Raw genomic sequence first — 16,809 nt, 5'->3', positions numbered from 1 at the left:
ACAATAAACTATAATAGTTAATTTAGAGTATCATCGCTGTCGTGGTAACTGCTATGACAAGCGTTGCCAGTCTTAGTTTTGGTCAGCTGGCGTACACTCCGTAGACCCGCCTTTATTGCAAGATGGCGGCCACGCGTTGACAAGCAACACTGCGATGTTCCTTTCTTTATTTCATGAATGCACGCACGCCAAGCCACTTCTGCAAACTGCCAATAGGAGACCGACTTGTTCAGGGGGCGGCGGCTGATGGCTTCGGACCAATCGGAACGCGTCACCTTGTTGTCTGGCAGAGACGAGTCGCTTGTTGGGTTTGTTTAGGTTTTTTTATGAGGATGAAGAGGCGGGTCTGAGGCTAGAGTCAAGCAAACGGCTCTTATCAGTGGCCGAAGAGCGCAGACCGCGAAACGGTGCAACTTACCGACTGCAAGGGTCGGAACGATTAGTGGACAGGGCAGTAACCGCTCCCCAGGCAAGGAGTGCTGCAGTCATAATATCGCTAATGATGGTGAGACCCGCCCCCCTTCCTGTATCCTCTTGTAGGGCCACCCTCTGTTCGTGCAATACCAATCTGTCATATTCTCTCCTGGTGCGAGAATGTACATACCAACATTTTTTTGGGTATATTATTGGCCCATTGGTGAGCTTTGATTAGCACCTCCTGTTAGGACCTGGATAACGTTACACCAGTCTCTCTATTTTGCTGTGTATGGTATTAAGAATTCACCAGTGACCACGTCTGTATACAGCGTTAAGACGTGTATTTGTTAAAGGATAATATTGTTAGCAATAGCTTCCATCGGACTAAGTCCACGTATGGTAAGGTCCCATTGATGTTAGTGGAGCAAACCTTTTTTAGACGATGATAATAGGTGTGTCTACTTCCACTGAGATATATATATATATATATATATATATATAAAATTTGTTTCAGGGGAACACGCCTAAAGCCAAAGTGGCAGTGGGTGACAGTCTCCACCTGTCATTGATGAGGTAGATGTTGGATCATTCATTTTGAAATAACAGAATACCATCGCAGCAGGCCTGCAATGACTCATTGGTTTGCTGTTAGAAATAGGATCCATTGGGTTGCATTATTATGTTTACTGCGTTTTGAAAAATTGCTTTTAAACACCTGGGGTATGTAAAAGTGAAATTTGAACTGGTGGAGAGGATGCCTGACAGAATTGCTATTTGGAATTAAACACCTACGCTCCGTCCATAAAATGTGATCTTTCATATTTTGGATGTTGATGCTATCGCTGCCGCATATATCTTGGTAAAGCATGCTGTTTCTGCTATATTTTAAACATAGGTTGTTGTTCATATTTAAACCATTTCAAGTGTGTCTTTCATGGAGTAGGCCCCAAAAACACATTCTGTTATTGCTGTGTATCATTCTCTGCCGTGTTTTAATTATCTGTATTATTTTCTACGCAGTTTATAATTTTACGACGATTTCCTTGTTCTTATGTACTGTTTCCTTGCGCTTTGCTCTTTAACGTTTCTAGGGTCTAGATCCGTGCTCCACAAATATCAGAAGTAAAGTACTCTTAAAATTCTGCTCATTCATATGTCATATACATTAATATAGAATTTGAAAACTGCGGGAGACCGTCAGTCACTTGTGCTAGTTGCAATCTGGTAGGTTTAAAACCAAATGTTTTCGGATGTTTACATAATCGAGACATTCTAATTGACATCGTACTGCATAATTATTAAAACCTTTCTTCCAGAGTAACAAATAAAAAAAAAAAAAAAAAAAAAAAAGTGTGCTCTACAACACTGACTGATCACCCACAGACCCTTCTACAAAGCTATTACCCAACATCCCGCACTCACCCCACGCCCCCTTTTAAAAACAGCTAGGTTAAGCTACTAGAATACCACAGCTTGCCCAGCCGGGGAGGAGGGTCGCAGCGGGCGGCGGTTGGGAATTGGTCGCTAGGGCTGAAGTGCGGCCGGCATGTTTCAGGAAGGTGGTTGGGCTGTGGAGAGGTGTTGCGCGGATGCGTTTGGAAGTGGCGGGTAGTTGGCGGAGCTGGGGACGTGGTGTGAGTTTGGGGGGGGCGTTTGTTTGCGGTAGGGTAGCTGTTGGTGTGGATTGGTGGGGTGTGGTTGTTTGCGGTTGGGTGGCTGGTGGTGTGGAATTAGGGGTAGTGGTTGTTTGTGGTTAGGTGGCTGGAGGTTCGTGTGGAAGTGTGGGTGTCGCTCGGGTTGGTCGCGGTGGGTGGGCGGCAGCGCGCGGTGCCTCGCCTGAAGCGCATGTGTAGGCGTACGGGCTGGGGTCTCGCGGGTCTGCGCGCCGGTCTCCGGGCTCGCTGGGTGGTGTGAGTTTGGGGTGTTGTGACTGTTGGAGTGGATTGGTGGGGTGTGGTTGTTTGCGGTAGGGTGGCTGGTGGTGTTGAATTGGGGGTAGTGGTTGTTTGTGGTTTGGTGGCTGGAGGTTCGTGTGGTAGTGTGGGTGTCGCTTGGGTTCGTCGCGGTGGGTGGGCGGCAGTGCGCGGTGCCTCGCCTGAAGCCCATGTGTAGGCGTACGGGCTGGAGTCTCGCGGGTCTGCGTGCCGGTCTCTGGGGCTTGCTGGGTGGTGTTTTGAGTGGTGGGGGGTGTGTGTTTGCGGTGGGGTGGCTGGTGGTGTTGGATTGGGGGGTGTGGTTGTTTGTGGTTGGGTAGCTGGTGGTTTGTGTGAAAGTGTGGCCTGTGTGTTGGTTGGTGCATATCATCCTTTAGGATGGGCAAGCGCCTGCGTGGGTCCGCCCACGCATTCGATAATTAAGAAGCTTTCCCAGCCAACCATTTGAGCTACTGAGCCATCTCTAACACACCCTTCACCACAAAAATAGTTTGAAAAAATGTATCTACCGACAACCCTAGGAGCATTTTGAATTGAAGAATATCATTGAGGAATTACAACGTGGATTCAGCCTGATGAGGGAATGACTTTAGACTAGGTCAGCCACAAACTCCTCTAAAAAGACTCCTAGAAATTGGAATAGCAGGAATATTGCTACTCCGAAATACTTTGCTCCTTTTGGGCAGGACGGGTATTACCTACATGGCTCCTTCAAGTCACACCGCTTGCAATTATCACCTGTGGTCTAACTCCAGGATCCAGCCTGTCATTACTAATTTTCAACATCAAATGACCACCCACTTTGTGAAATCAACAACAACCTAGTCGTCACCTGCTTACAACTGTGCATCGATAGTCAAATAATCGACAAACTAAACCAAACTTCTACTTCTACCCCTTCCCCATCATCACCCCAAATTCCCTCAGACCATGTTATTTGCCTTTACGTAGACCCTTGGATGATAATACATTAAATAAAACTAAACCACACTAAAACATAACTACCAATGTGACCAGAACAGCTGACTACACACCATTTCTTTCGCCTGAAGAAATGGCAACCTGCCCCAGTCAACGGCAACAGTCAAAAACCTAGATGTCTCCTTGGGCAACTACCTTACACTTGAACCCCAAGTTAAAGACATTACATCACAGAATAATGGCACTTATCATCATAGTACTCTTAAGCTTGCCAATATCCCCTACCATGCCCTCCTAGAATGCTCGTTAACCAGCTTACACAATGCTCAAATTGCAGGAAGCTAGAATCTGCCTAAGACAGAACAAATGGGAACACGTTATGTCGGCCCTCCACATTCCCTGCTCACGATCCTCTTCCCCGCTCACGCTGCTCGCCTCTTCCATGATCAGCTGGGCTTGAAATACACTGCTGCTCCACACTTCTCTTGGGCTTCAATTCACCCAACAGAGTGCCCACGCTAATGCTGTGCTGCTCTGCTTCCTGCCTTACCGGGGGTTGCTGCTGCTTCCTACTGCATCCCATCCTCGACACCAGTTTAAGTGTAGAAGTGACATGCTGAAGGATGCAGCAAACCTTTGTGTTTGTTAACAATTCTTCAACAAGGTAAGACGAGCACCCCCCCCCGCACCCAGCCAGTGAGGCTCCTTCCATGCTTCCAACTGCTCCCAATGGAATCAGAACTTCTATACCACCAGGTTCCACACTCGCAATGCACCTTGGAACCTTACATAAGAACCTAATACCCATGTTGATGAATAACTATGTACAAAGCAAACATGCATATACAAGCACTACTAAAATGCATGTTTGAGCACTCCTAACAATGCAACAACTGTGGCAGTCCATTTAAACTGAGGGGGAATCTTCATATGAGCTCCCCTTCCTCCAGGCCATCAGAGACTGCAGGTCTAGGGAAACTTGTTTTCCAACACCCTTCGGGCAGGCCACATTTTATTGCAGTTGTAAATAGTGGAGATGCACACCAGGCTTTCAGTACAGCAGTCCTTTGTGAATTTTGCCCAGAGACCCATCATTTGTCCTTGGCTGAAAGGAACTCACATATTGCATTTTCTAACATCAGCCTTGATTCTTTGACATAGTGTGTCTTACTGATAAGGGTGCACTTTGCTTTTGTGCTGAAAGTACAGGGCTCTTGCTGTTCGTTTTTCTGCTGAAAAGTGGGTCTGAATTTAACACCCTTAGATGGTTTGCAGTTTCAGTGAAAATGCTGCATTTATTTCTCAGCCAGCAAAGTGAGGTGCTTTTCCAATCTGCACTCAGATTACATTTTTGTTTTAGCTTGCTCTGACTTTCCACTGCAGAAAGACACCCACATAGTCTGTCTAAATAGGCCCCCTTTCAGTGTGCAGGTTTCTGAATGCTAGCAGGTAATTTCCCCAGTGGGCCCTTCAGTTCCGTTGGTTTGGGGCCTTTGATTACACCCCACAAGTGATTTGTATTGTTTGGGGTTCGAGGCATGTCACTGACAATTCTTTACGTAAAGTCTCCCTCCATGTAAGATTTAGTTTGGAAGATTTGATTCTGACTTTCTTATTCCTGGCAGAAATATTTATCCTTTTTGAATGAAAATGTACAATATGTTGGAAAATCCACTGTATCCCTCATGGGTCAGCCTGTGTCTTTCATACTTTCTGCACTCTTTACAAATTAGGAAGGACTTCTTGGTGCATGTGGGGAAAGTAGACTAGACTGTTACTTTCCTCGCACACTTTTAGTGCCCATCATAAGGCACCCCCAGATTTCCTTACATTGACAATTCTACTTTTTCACTTGTAAGAGGGCTGATTGACATGACTTTAACATTTTAAGGTGGGGAAAGTGGAATTGCCATAATTATCTTAGGTGCATTAGAATGTTGACCATTATTTGTTGCTAGGGGTTTATTGATTTTATTTATTTCTACTTTCTGAACACTCACAAGGCATAGGTTTGTCTCCCCTTCACCCTATTCCCATTATTTGTTGTACTATTAATGCAATTATCCTTGCCATAATTCATTATCTACCCATCCCTGTCCCCACCCTGTTTGCCCTGTGGGTGCTTTGAAACAGTTTTTTGCTAACTGTATAAGCGCCTAATAAGTGACCAATAAATAAAGAAGAAAAACAAGGCTTAACATATGCCTGTAAATTCGAGGCACAGGAAACCTAGGCGTGAGGGAGTTAGTTTTAGGGCATGAAACAGTTTGTGCATGTATCGTCCAAAGGTGAGTAATGCATATGTAGCCAGAGCAACCGCTAGACTTCGGCTATATTCTGTAGTAGCGAGCAGTTGTAATGTGACGCGTTTTGTTCATGTATAATTTCACTATTCCCAATGCGTCCAGTCTTCTTGCTGCCTTGGTAAAGTTGGAACAACCTTGAAATGGTAATGTGGTGCTGATCGATGTGGTCTGCCATAAAGTCTTCATTTCTACTCATTTTACCTGCCAGGGCAGACGGGACCACTCTTTCGACCTGAAAAATGCCAACCCTTCCTTGAAAAACAAATAGTTTGTGAGAATTTCTTGGTTTTTATTTTCAGTCTTCTTTTATTAATGGATTATCAAATTTTGCATACCAGTTCCTCCACAATAGGCAGCTCTGTCCCACACAAATAGTTTTTTTATGTTTATTTGCCATTTGTGTAAAGCGACCAGCAGCCCTATTGGTGCTATTTGCTTGAGTGAAGGATTGTAGACTGGAAACTCGTGTTGGAAGGGTGCATCCTGTGTGTATCGTGTTGAGTACCTTGTGCAAGTGGCCTCAAATGTGTATTGATTGCAGCTCTGTGTTCATATCTCAGCATCTAGTGCATGCCTGTGTTGATTGTTGGAGATTTGAGCTGCTTCTGCTGCGTTTAGCTAGCTATGCAGATCGTGTGGATGATGCCTTGCTGCATGGCACACAGTAGATGTGTGTATTACTTAGCATTAGTGGTTGTCGCTCTGAGATTGGATCTTAGTGCTGCAATGGAACCTGCAGGACTGGTGAACGATGATCACATTTAAGCACTTGTGCTTGAATTTTTGTCTTGGCTGGTCAGTTGGTTAAGGTTGCTTTGTTCACCATGTCATAGGTGACCGCATATTACAGAAGGACGATGGTCGCGGCTCCGTTAGTCTGTCTGGTTTTTCAAGCCAATTTAAGGGGGGAGGGGATCAATCTTGAGTCTGTGCTCAAGAGTGGGGTGATCTGGATTACATCAGGGGCTTGTTGCTGCTGTTAGTTCCTGTAGGTGTGCTGCCTAATTCTTTCTGCTTGGTATTTGGATGTTAACTCGCAGAGTTGCCAGATAGAAGACTGAGTGATTGAAGGCACAGGACTGTATTCTTTTTGACTGTTTTGCACTAGTTAAAGAATTCTTCGAATGTGTGACTTCAGAGCCCACTGGTACCGACTTATTCTGTCAGGGCTCTGGATTCTGGGGTTCTTGTTTAGCCACCAAGCTCATGTCATAAATTATTTACAGAAGTAGGTCTCAGGGGACTCCCTCGTGTCTAGATGGTTTATATTTGTTTTGTTAGGCACCATATGCCCCTGTGCGACATCTTCAAAACAAAGTGTATAGAAAATAACAGCCCATAAGGTACACCTAGCAAAACCATACACGGCTAGTACAGTTCAGTGGCAGTAGAGGTTTGAATCCCCCGGGTCCGCGCTTAGAAACCTCCTCTGTATTAAGCGTGTTATAAGTAACCAATTATATACAATTAACAGCATAGCAGATCGGCGAAAGCTACAGCTTCATGGCTTCTTTTGCTTCATTAGAGTTTTTATTGTTGTACTATTCTTAGACATTGTTATCTTTCAAGCGTGGTGGTAACCCACACGTAGTTAGAGCATCAGTGTATCCCAATAACATGATGTTACTGTGACAGGGTTTTATGCCGGCAGCGTTTTATATAGTTTAAGACTGTCTGGCATAAGCAGCGTGTCAGTGGGTGGTGTGATGGGAGTATTCGCTCTACCACATGTCGTGAGTGTGATGCAGTAGCATCCTTCCACCGACCTGTGCAATAATGCTATGTTTACTCGGTGCATGAATGAGAAATTGTGTGTAAACGCGTTTATATTGATTGTGCCAATTTTTTATTTTTTTTGTTTTAAAAAAAAATCATTTTGGATTTTTAAAGTTCATATGCAAGGTGGAGTGTACTTAACATACCACATAAACCCAAATCACTTAATGATCTCAATTCTAAGCGGGCAGCTTAATGATGTAGTTCAAAGGGCTTTTTTTTTTTCTAATATGCTTCTTACTTGGAATGCTCGAGTCCTCTTCACCGCCTGTAAATTAATTTGGTTGTGTTTTTTTTTTTTTTTTTTTTTTTTTAAATGTTTTAACAATCTGGATTATGCTAATGCTACATGGCATCTCACTGGCTGACTATGCTCTAGGGAGTGGAAAGGCGGCAGGACTTCTGTTTTGAATTGAGGAAAGGTGTCTTTGAATTTGCGTCGCTTAAATTGCTAACATTAGTTCACAGTGCAGCATTGGGAATATCCGTCATGATACTGAGCGTGATGTTTGTGTGTGCAAGGTATTCTGTATCTTTAAGTAGCCTTTGTCCAGTGCACTCCTGATTATTTTCTCGAGGTGCCCTTGAATATGTGCGGGCTAGGAGAATATCCTGTTTGGTGCAGTCTAGTTTTTAACCAGCATTTACCTGCAAAACACATAATGCCTCTTGCCTCATCTCTGCCCTTTTTGAAGAGGGCATTTGAATTTCTTGGTGCAAATGTTTTTAAATTTGTTTATAAATACCGGGGTTAGGGTTGTTGGTGGGGAGGGAGTTTGGGTTGGTGTGATTTTGCAGGTGATGTTTTAGTTTGCCCTAAAGCAAATATTGTTTGTTGTTTTATAATCAAAATCGTGGAAAAGGGGGTCAAGAAAGAATTTGAGGTAGTTCAATGGACAACCATGCAATACCGAGGTGATTGATTTCAATTTCGTGTATTGTTACTATTTACATTGGTTAGAGGTGATATGAACATTTTTTAGCAGACTGCCACCTTGGTGCTTGTGCAGCGGTCTATGCATCCCTCTTGAAAGTAATTGGTAAAGGGTGCATACAGCAGCCCATGGGGGCATACTCTTAAATCCAAGTAGGTCGATATTGTGACTTGGAAGGGTTGCATCCACTTACTTTTTCCCCACCCAAGTGGCTGGTTTGGTGATAAAGCCCATGTACCACTGGAGAGTCAACGGACCAGGAAAAAAGGGTAGGAAAATGTGACAATGGTGGTACTGCGGGCCGGTATATTCTGATGTGCGGAAAGTCTGGGGAATGAGTTACATATGTTAAATGGTGTGAGCTATGGGATTCGTTGGCTCCACACGGTTCAGTATTGACATTGTCAATCCACCCTTAGTGTAGCCTTGCCCATGTGCCAGACAGTGTCCCCTGGGTCCAGTGGGTATGGCTGCAGGTTATGCCTTCTGGGTATTGTGGTGAACTAGGAGAAGGAAGAGGACTCCAGGATGACGTTTCAAGTATGTTTATTAAGGCAAAAAGAAAATGTCTATCTATCACTACTGCTAATGGGGATTTTCCCTACCTACAAAACTAAGCTAAGGGTGCTCGTCCGTTGTCAACAAGCTGTGCTCAGTCCAAACCTAATCGCCATCTGCCCCGAGCACTGAGGGGAAAAAAACAATCTCAAAATGTAAGCCCAAGCAATAGCCTCTCAGCTGAGGATATGTCCGGCCAATTGTCCTTTGGATCCCTCTCTGGTGAGGGTTTTCAGTTCATACAAGGGTTTCCGTCTGCCTCCCGACACCATGAGCAACCATGGTACCTTCTATGCCTTCAGGTGTGCTCCAGCAGGATGGCGTTCTGGCAGGGATGTTGGGGTTCGCTCTTCTGAACTGTGTCGCTGGCATATGTGAGCCTCAGCTTTTCCATTGTCTGCCTTCCTTGCGTTCCAACTGTAAACAGAAAGGAATCTTTCACAAGTAAATATAAAACATTTAAAAAAAAGATAAATTACACAATTTTTCCTCACATTTATCCCATCACTTATACAGTTACATCAAAATGTCAAAAAGAAGAAAGAATTTAGCTTTTCAAGAAGGAAAGGAAAAAGCCACCAACTACCTCCAGTCTATCTTTCTATTTCCTGGTTTCCTCCCAGTCTCTGCCTATCTTCTCAAGGATTTTATAGAGCAGGTCACAAAGAGCCAGGTTACGGGTCTGTGCTTGTCCACCCATCATACTGACCCAACACGCTTCATTACAACATGTCATATCTAGATGTCTCTTCAGGTCTTCCCTTAACGCTGTACAGCCCATGACCAGATGTTTTGTTTGTTTCTTTTGCCATACCACATAGCCTACAGCTAACCCACCGTTCCAACACCCCACTATCTCTCGAGTGTAGGCAGTTAATTTATTCGGAAACTGAGGTATTGAGATCTTTTTGGGCACTGGAAAATGAGTATATACCTCAGGATCTGTTACCTCTTATACACAAATTTTGGCATATTCCTTGTATAGACCATATTTGGCCATATCCTCTGATGTTCTTCCCCAGTCATAGTTAAACAACTTTTGCCTGATTTATGATCAGTTGACAGTAGATCCTATTTCACTCAATAATTTGTTCATCGCTACCTTCAAGATGGTTAGTCTCCGGAAGTTTGTGTCTTAGCTTGCCCCCATTTTTCATATAGTGAGTGGGTCAGAGGATTTAATAATTTTGCATAACTCCATCAGTTTCCTCCAATTTGCTTTTGAGGCCAAAGAGACTAGGCCAAACTCATGCTGTATTACTGAGTTTGGTAACGATTTTGATAGGCTTAATGTCTCTTTCCAGAGAGTTCATTGGATAGTGTTTAGGTTAGGCCCCAGATCATTTAAGTTTATGTCCAGCCTGTACAGAATCGTCGGCTCCACTTGCATCTGGTAGAACCGTATCAGTAGAGTCAGCAAATAACCATAAAGCTGTGAATATACCCGCCTCATCTTTGTGAGTAGCGGACCGTACGGAGTTGAGGTAATTTATACCTCCTAACTTGGAGGTAGAGTTTAAAACCTCATACCCCAAGTATGTTAAAGCCGAGACTTTCTCCAAAGGCTCGTCCTCCATCCTCCACATCAACATTTTGGGACTTTTCTTTGTTGAGAAGTTAGACTCTTGATTTAGCCCCATTTCCCTTGAGGTTATTTTCAAAGGCATATATGTGAAAAAAGCTACAGTTTGCACTGCAGCCCAATCTGGGTGAGGTCAAACAGCAATACATTGTCGGCAAATGCTATCCAATGCAGTGTTGCCGACTCCAACCTCACTGAGTTGGTGCGCCCCTCCTCCCAGATTTTTGCAATGTCTGCCATATACGGTATAGAGCACTGGGGCTACAACATATCCCTGCCTCAGCCCCACATATGTGTTAATTGGAGGTGTCATTGCACTCCTGCCCACCCCCCCTGTTTAACCTCACCCACTTGAGGTATCTGTATGCAACAGTCAACAGTTTCACCAGTCTGCTCGGAATCCCTACCCGCAACAGCTTTTGCCACAATCGACCATGACTAACTGTGTCAAATGCACTGATCATATCGATTGAGGCCATGTATAAGGTACCAATAGATTTCTTCTTAACCGCTGCTCTCATATGTGCTAAGGTAAACGCAATTAGCGGGGTACCCATTCCTGTCCGAAAGCCAATTTGGCAGTCTGATAATAGCCTCTGTGGGTTGATTTCCCTTTTTTGATACCTCAGTAGTAGAGTCCCAAACATTTTACTAGTAGAGTCTAATAGTACTATGGGTCTAAAGTTTGCTGGATTTAATGTATCTCCTTTTTTGGGGATTGGTACGATGTGGGATTGCTTCCATGTCTCTGATACCCTTAATGCATAATATACATGTCCACATCTCCATGTTCTCCTTGTTAATGACCGGAGGGATATTGTCCAGCCCTAGGGCCCTTGACGGCTTGGCTCTACCAATTTCCCACACCACATCATCTCGGTCCCAAAGGCATATTTGATCCACACTCGACCAGATATCCTCCAAGTTGATAATGGGTTTCTGTTCTGACTTGAGTGTCGTGTAGACCGATGAGACCTCCGTCCCCAAGTGACGCACAGGGGAACAAATAGAAACCGCTGTGCGACCCTTGAGGCCACAGGTGAGAGATGACTTCCCAGATCCACGGAACCTCTGGAACACCGATGCTGCTGTCAAAAGGGAATGAGGTTAAGTATCAGGCAATCACAGTACAGTCAGTTATACCAAAGAATCTAAAAGGTCTTACCTATCTGGTGTCAGAATAACCCAGGAAACCTAGGAGAGGTTCGAGACTCAGATGATGCGGCGGTCCCCGGAATAGTAGAACCGTGAGTTAGCGTGGACGTGGGATCTGCCACCTGTAGGTGTGGAGGCGTGATTCGAATCCCCGGGAGGGGAATGGCGTAGAAGTACAGCAAGGTACCAAAAGGGAGTTCCAAAGAGAAGTCAGGTTACAGTCCAAAATCCGGCAACAGGTAAACAGTTCCAAGCAAAGGTACAAAGGGGTATCCAAAGGAGTCCGAGGCAGAGTTCCGTGATCACAAGCAACAGTGGAGCAAGGTGTAACGCCAAACAGGGTCTGAAGACAGCTGAGAAGCAATGAGTGGTTCTGTCCCTCAGGCCTTTATACTGTGTGTCACTGGATCATGTGACGTCTCTGGGTCATGTGACGTCCAACAAGGTCACGTGAGGAACGCCACGCTGGATCACGTGATCGACGTGGAGACGTAACAGCGCCCCTTCTGCTATACGCTCTCCAAGGCAATTGCCAATGCAGAAAGGGTTGCAGTCGAGCCCGTACACCAAAGCTGGTACGGAGTAGTCGGTTCTCTGGGTTCACCGCATCACTTGAGCCTCGAAGCGTGGGTGGGGACGTTGGGGGTATGTGAGCAGTGTTGTGTTGTTTGTCGGACTGGTGTGCAGGGGATCGCTTAACAGTTTCCCTATCAGGAATAGTATATTTCTCCTTTTAAGTATTGTACCCAGGCTTGTGCAACGACCCGACACTCTTCTATTGTGGTCAAGTTTTTTTGTTTTATTTTTTACCCCCCCGCTATCATGGACCAACATTTCCCTGCATTCTTTTTTGCCATAGAAGATACCATCTCATGATTTCTCTTGATTTCCGTTTCCATCTCAACTTAAATACCTGTTTGTATCGAGCAACTATTTTCCTCTTCTTCTCGAGGACTATTTTGTGTGACGTAGAATTTATTCTACGTGAGCTGATATCGGCTCTCCTGTTTTTTTTAGCATCCTTAATTCTAACATCAAAGAGTTTTAGATGAGTGAAATTTCCCTGCAATTGTCCCTTCCCAGTGAGCAGTTTCAAGCATGTTTGCAACTTATCGTTGTAATTCCAGACTGTTAGTTGGACCTCTAGCTCTGCCATGTTTTACAACTTTTACCCACGCCGCCATAAATTCCATAATTGCCCTTTTATTACATCTAATGGCTGCACCCCTACCCTCTAATTACTGTGGTAAAGCCCATTTTCAAACATATGTTGAGGTTATAATATATAGGCAAACGGTTACTACCCATTCCATCCCCCTGAATTATACAATCATTCTTCCTGTTAAACTCTGCAGAAACAAATATATGGTCAATCCAGGAGGTACACACCCCCCCCCCTCCCAACCCCTTCCTCCATATGTAGAAGTCTTTTGTTTCTCCATCTGCTGGAATACAAGGCCACAGATCCCACTGTGCCAGAAAGTTCGTCCACAAGGCTCCTAATTGCTCACTTCTTGTTCTTGTGTTACCTCTTCTATTGCAACCTTCAACCCACTGTATCCACACACAGGTCGCATTAAAGCCGCCTGCCATTTCCGTACCTTGAAAAGTATCACTTTCTGTTTTCTTGACACACTTGTGTCTACTATTTTGAGAGGAGCCCGGTGTTTCGGCCACCTAATATGAGGACACAATCTCATTTCTATTTATGAATGGAGGTATGCCATCAGATATTTTTGGGGTCCTTTGGAGATCCTCCTCTCTACTACTCGCCTCTGTGAGTTTTTAATTTCTTTCATTTTCGTTGTTGGTAGTATCTTGTTTATTATTTCCTTGTTTGTCCAAGTAGGTGGTAATTTTGGTTTGTTTTTAAAAAAAATATTTCCTTCCTTTTCTTGGTGCTCCGTCGGAGTCTTTAACCCTTTCACTTTGCAGGAAGTTCCTAAGTCTTTCCCTCCAATAGAAATTGCCTTTTTTTTTGTCTTCGTTTTCTTTTTTTGGTTTCTCACTTTCCTCTTTTGTTTAAGTTTCACCCAGCCTTCTTGTTCTGGATTTGCCCCCGAGATTTCCTCTGTGGCTTGGGAAGAAGGTTCCTGGCCCACTCCCTTCACCTCCCTTTCCTGCATTTCCGCTTTGTCCAATTGCTCGCATAGGGGCGAGGTAAAGTCTGGTGGTTTCATCTCCTGGTTAGAGTACTGATCTACCCTCTTCGGCTCCTGCCACCCTGTAGTTGTCTCTATCCACACTGTTGGGTCACTGGATGGTATTTGTGGTTCCAAGGTGGTATGCTGGTTCTGGTCCCATCTCTTGGTTTTGTTTTCCTTCTCATTACACAAGAAGTCCTCTGTTTTAGCCTTAATCTTTTTGTCTGCCAGGAGAATTTTCATGTCTTGCTCCAATTTGCCTGCGTTTTCTTGGACCATTTCTTTTATGTTGTCATACAGGCGAAGCAATGACTCCAACACCAGGTGTAATACAGAAATGGATGCTGGTCCCAAAGTGTCCATTTGTTGCATAATGTTAGTCTCTCCTCATTGCAATATTTTTGGTGTGTAGCAATTTTCGTTGATCGTCTGTCTGTTTATAGACGTGGCTCACCTGTCCCCTAGCTTGAACTTGAGGTACCGTTTAAAGGGCTGGTTTGTTGTCCTGCCCCACCCAAGAAGGCCTGGCGCACCTCTGTATGGGTGGCCCCTTCTTTAGTGGTCACTATATACAATCTTTGCGTTATTCCCTCGATGTCATTGCAAAGCTGTTCGAAGGACTGATCGAATATATCCCCTTTGTTAAGGTTTCCTTCTTGTGACCACTGCCTCATATTTACGGGTTCTGTGGCAATCAGTTGATTCAAATTCTCCATTTCATCGTAGTGCTGTTTCATGGCCTTTTGCTGTAAAATCGGCGTTGATTCTGTGTTCGTGAACATAACCTGAAGTTTATTTGATTTATTTGAAATTCCAAGGGAACATCTCGCTACACCGTTGCCCCACCATCTACTACCGCTGAATATAGTAGGGGCCTATTGGCAATATGTTCCTTTTCTCCAGGATGCAGGGTTTCAATCCTCTGTTCCTGTATTTCCTGGGTGGCAACTTGGCTTAGTGCGCTTGCCCCTAGTTCCCTGGGAGTTTCCACGTTTCCTTCCCCCGCCCACCAACCGCCTGGTAGGCTTTCAATGCTGCCTTTCCTTTTTCTGTAATAGCCACCCTACCGCTGCGTAGTTTTAAGGCCTTTATTTTACCTATCAGCGAGCACGCCAGACACGCACTGAGTTTATTCCATCCCGAACAGGTGTAACTATGTAATTACTGCTAGTGCCGGCTCATAGTTCAAAAGAGTCAGGCTCGGGGCACACAACTGAATGCTAATTTGTATCTGCGCCACTCGAGCCTTATGATGCTAATTTCAAAACAAAAGCTTGTTGCTAATCCGCTCGGACAACTTGAATGCCATAATCAAAGTATCCAATAGACTCGAGTGAAAATAAAAAAAAGTATTCAGAAACTGGGTCAAAAGGAAGCTGACTTGCCTCGATACTCACAAACTCACTTCAGGCTGCTTCAGAGTCCCCACCAATGTTCCCTCTAATTATTTTTGTCTATGTGCAGAACTTGTTGGCTGCCGTGCGCACAATATTTTTCATGGGCGCAACAGACTAACGAGGTAAGTCATTTATGAGCATGAATAGCTAGTGAGCTACTGCCATTGAATGAAGTTTGGAAAGGAATTTCTGCTTCCCATCCACTGCAATTCTTTACAAATCTGTATAAAGGGTGCATCTTGCGTCACTTTTTTCCAAAAACATAGGCTAAACAAATATTGTATATGTTATTATAAAGACAACTCCTCAACTAGTCCAATACTTAAGATCTGCCACAGTACCTTGCAAATGTACTCCTGTGCATAGAAAACTGTGTTTTATACCACTGGAAAAACACTATAGTGTATTATAAAAAACAAATATTGCATAATTGATGAAGCTGTCAAACAATCGGGCCAGAATACAATATTTGCAGATGGAAAAATGACAACTAAAAGAATGTGTCAGAAACCATGCCACTAGGAGTTCATGTACCACTTTAATGAAGTTTTTCAAGGGCCAGGAGAACATGCATAGTTTGTGTAATAATGATAATTGCATCCGAATAACTGCACCTCAGAATATGATGGTCAATATTCCTGGTCCTCTGCTTACAAACCTTCTCGTAATCTACACTCTACCTCCTCAACTACCCTTGTGGCTCCTCACCTTCCCTGTGCTTTCTCTTGCTTCTGCTCTTTCTCTTGCATGGAATTCTCTTCCCCCGGACATCCAAGAAACAGTCCACACAGATTTGTTCAAAGCCAAACGAAAAGCCTTCCTCCTCGCCTCTGTTACCGTCTTAATCTACCTCTCATTTGCCTGCTAGCTAACGTTTTTCCCTCGCTTCTAACCTGCCTCTGTCCCTCACTTCCTCTGCCTCCACTCTAGCACTTTACCCATCATGGTTGCGTGCCTAGCACAACTGGCAGTACTGCCTTCCTGCACTTAAAAGTGTCCAATGTTGGTTGTCCTTAATATATCTATGTCCACTTATGTATTGTCCCATTTGACAATTTTGAAATAATATTGCAATGTGTGGGGTGCATTTAAGGCCCTAAGCATAAATCCCCTTTACTTAAAAACTGCATTTAAACAGTGCCACAAAAACGGCTGTGCTTTTGTCTTCCTGGCACATGTGTGGCAAGCATTGAACACTGTCACCCAAAGAATGGCTCTGCATTTCCTTTCCTTTTAATTTTTTTTTAATTCGTTTTTATTAGATTTTTAAAAAAAACAACATTCTACCAACACCATGAGCAAACAAGCCCCGAACCCCTTCCCTCCTCCCTCCCCCTCTGACACACCATATCGGGCATTTTTCATCAGTTCCACAAGCATATCTTGCATAGATGATTATTCACCATTGATACCACGGATTGGTGCTCAGTTTCTCCTAGCATCGTTCGAACAGTAGATGACATCACATGTGAAAGTGTTCTTACCCCCCCCCCCCACCTGTTCCATTTAAGTCATCGCATTGGTGCCACCAATTGGTGCCTCTGTCTTTAGTGGTAGCTTGTTGAAGTAAATAGTTTGTATACGCATCCCACATGCCAGTGTCATTGCACAGCTATCTGTTCATCGATTCCCCATCCGTTCTCCATGTCATTGCAGTACATAATGTCATCTTTCCATTGTGAGA

At 44.2% G+C, this 16,809-nt stretch overlaps 1 protein-coding gene across 9 annotated transcripts in view; it reads left to right on the top strand.

Moving 5' to 3' along the window:
- The first annotated feature begins 270 nt into the window (after nt 1–270).
- Nucleotides 271–16,809, top strand: part of AGBL5 (AGBL carboxypeptidase 5) — a 1,732,162-nt gene continuing 1,715,623 nt past the window's right edge. For 3 of the 9 annotated variants that reach the window (XM_069605526.1, XM_069605530.1, XM_069605525.1), the window contains exon 1: nt 276–505. The gene's annotated coding sequence lies outside the window, so the exon portion shown is untranslated. Of the gene's footprint in view, nt 506–16,809 lie in introns of all 9 variants that reach the window. The other 6 variants (XM_069605534.1, XM_069605528.1, XM_069605535.1 and 3 more) reach the window with 3 other exon arrangements.

Source organism: Ambystoma mexicanum, chromosome 4p (genome assembly GCF_040938575.1).
Source record: "Ambystoma mexicanum isolate Mex_15411 chromosome 4p, UKY_AmexF1_1, whole genome shotgun sequence".
In the NCBI taxonomy this organism is placed as follows: domain Eukaryota; kingdom Metazoa; phylum Chordata; class Amphibia; order Caudata; family Ambystomatidae; genus Ambystoma; species Ambystoma mexicanum.
Note: the sequence above shows the minus strand (reverse complement) of the source record. Positions and strands in the feature narration are given on the sequence as shown.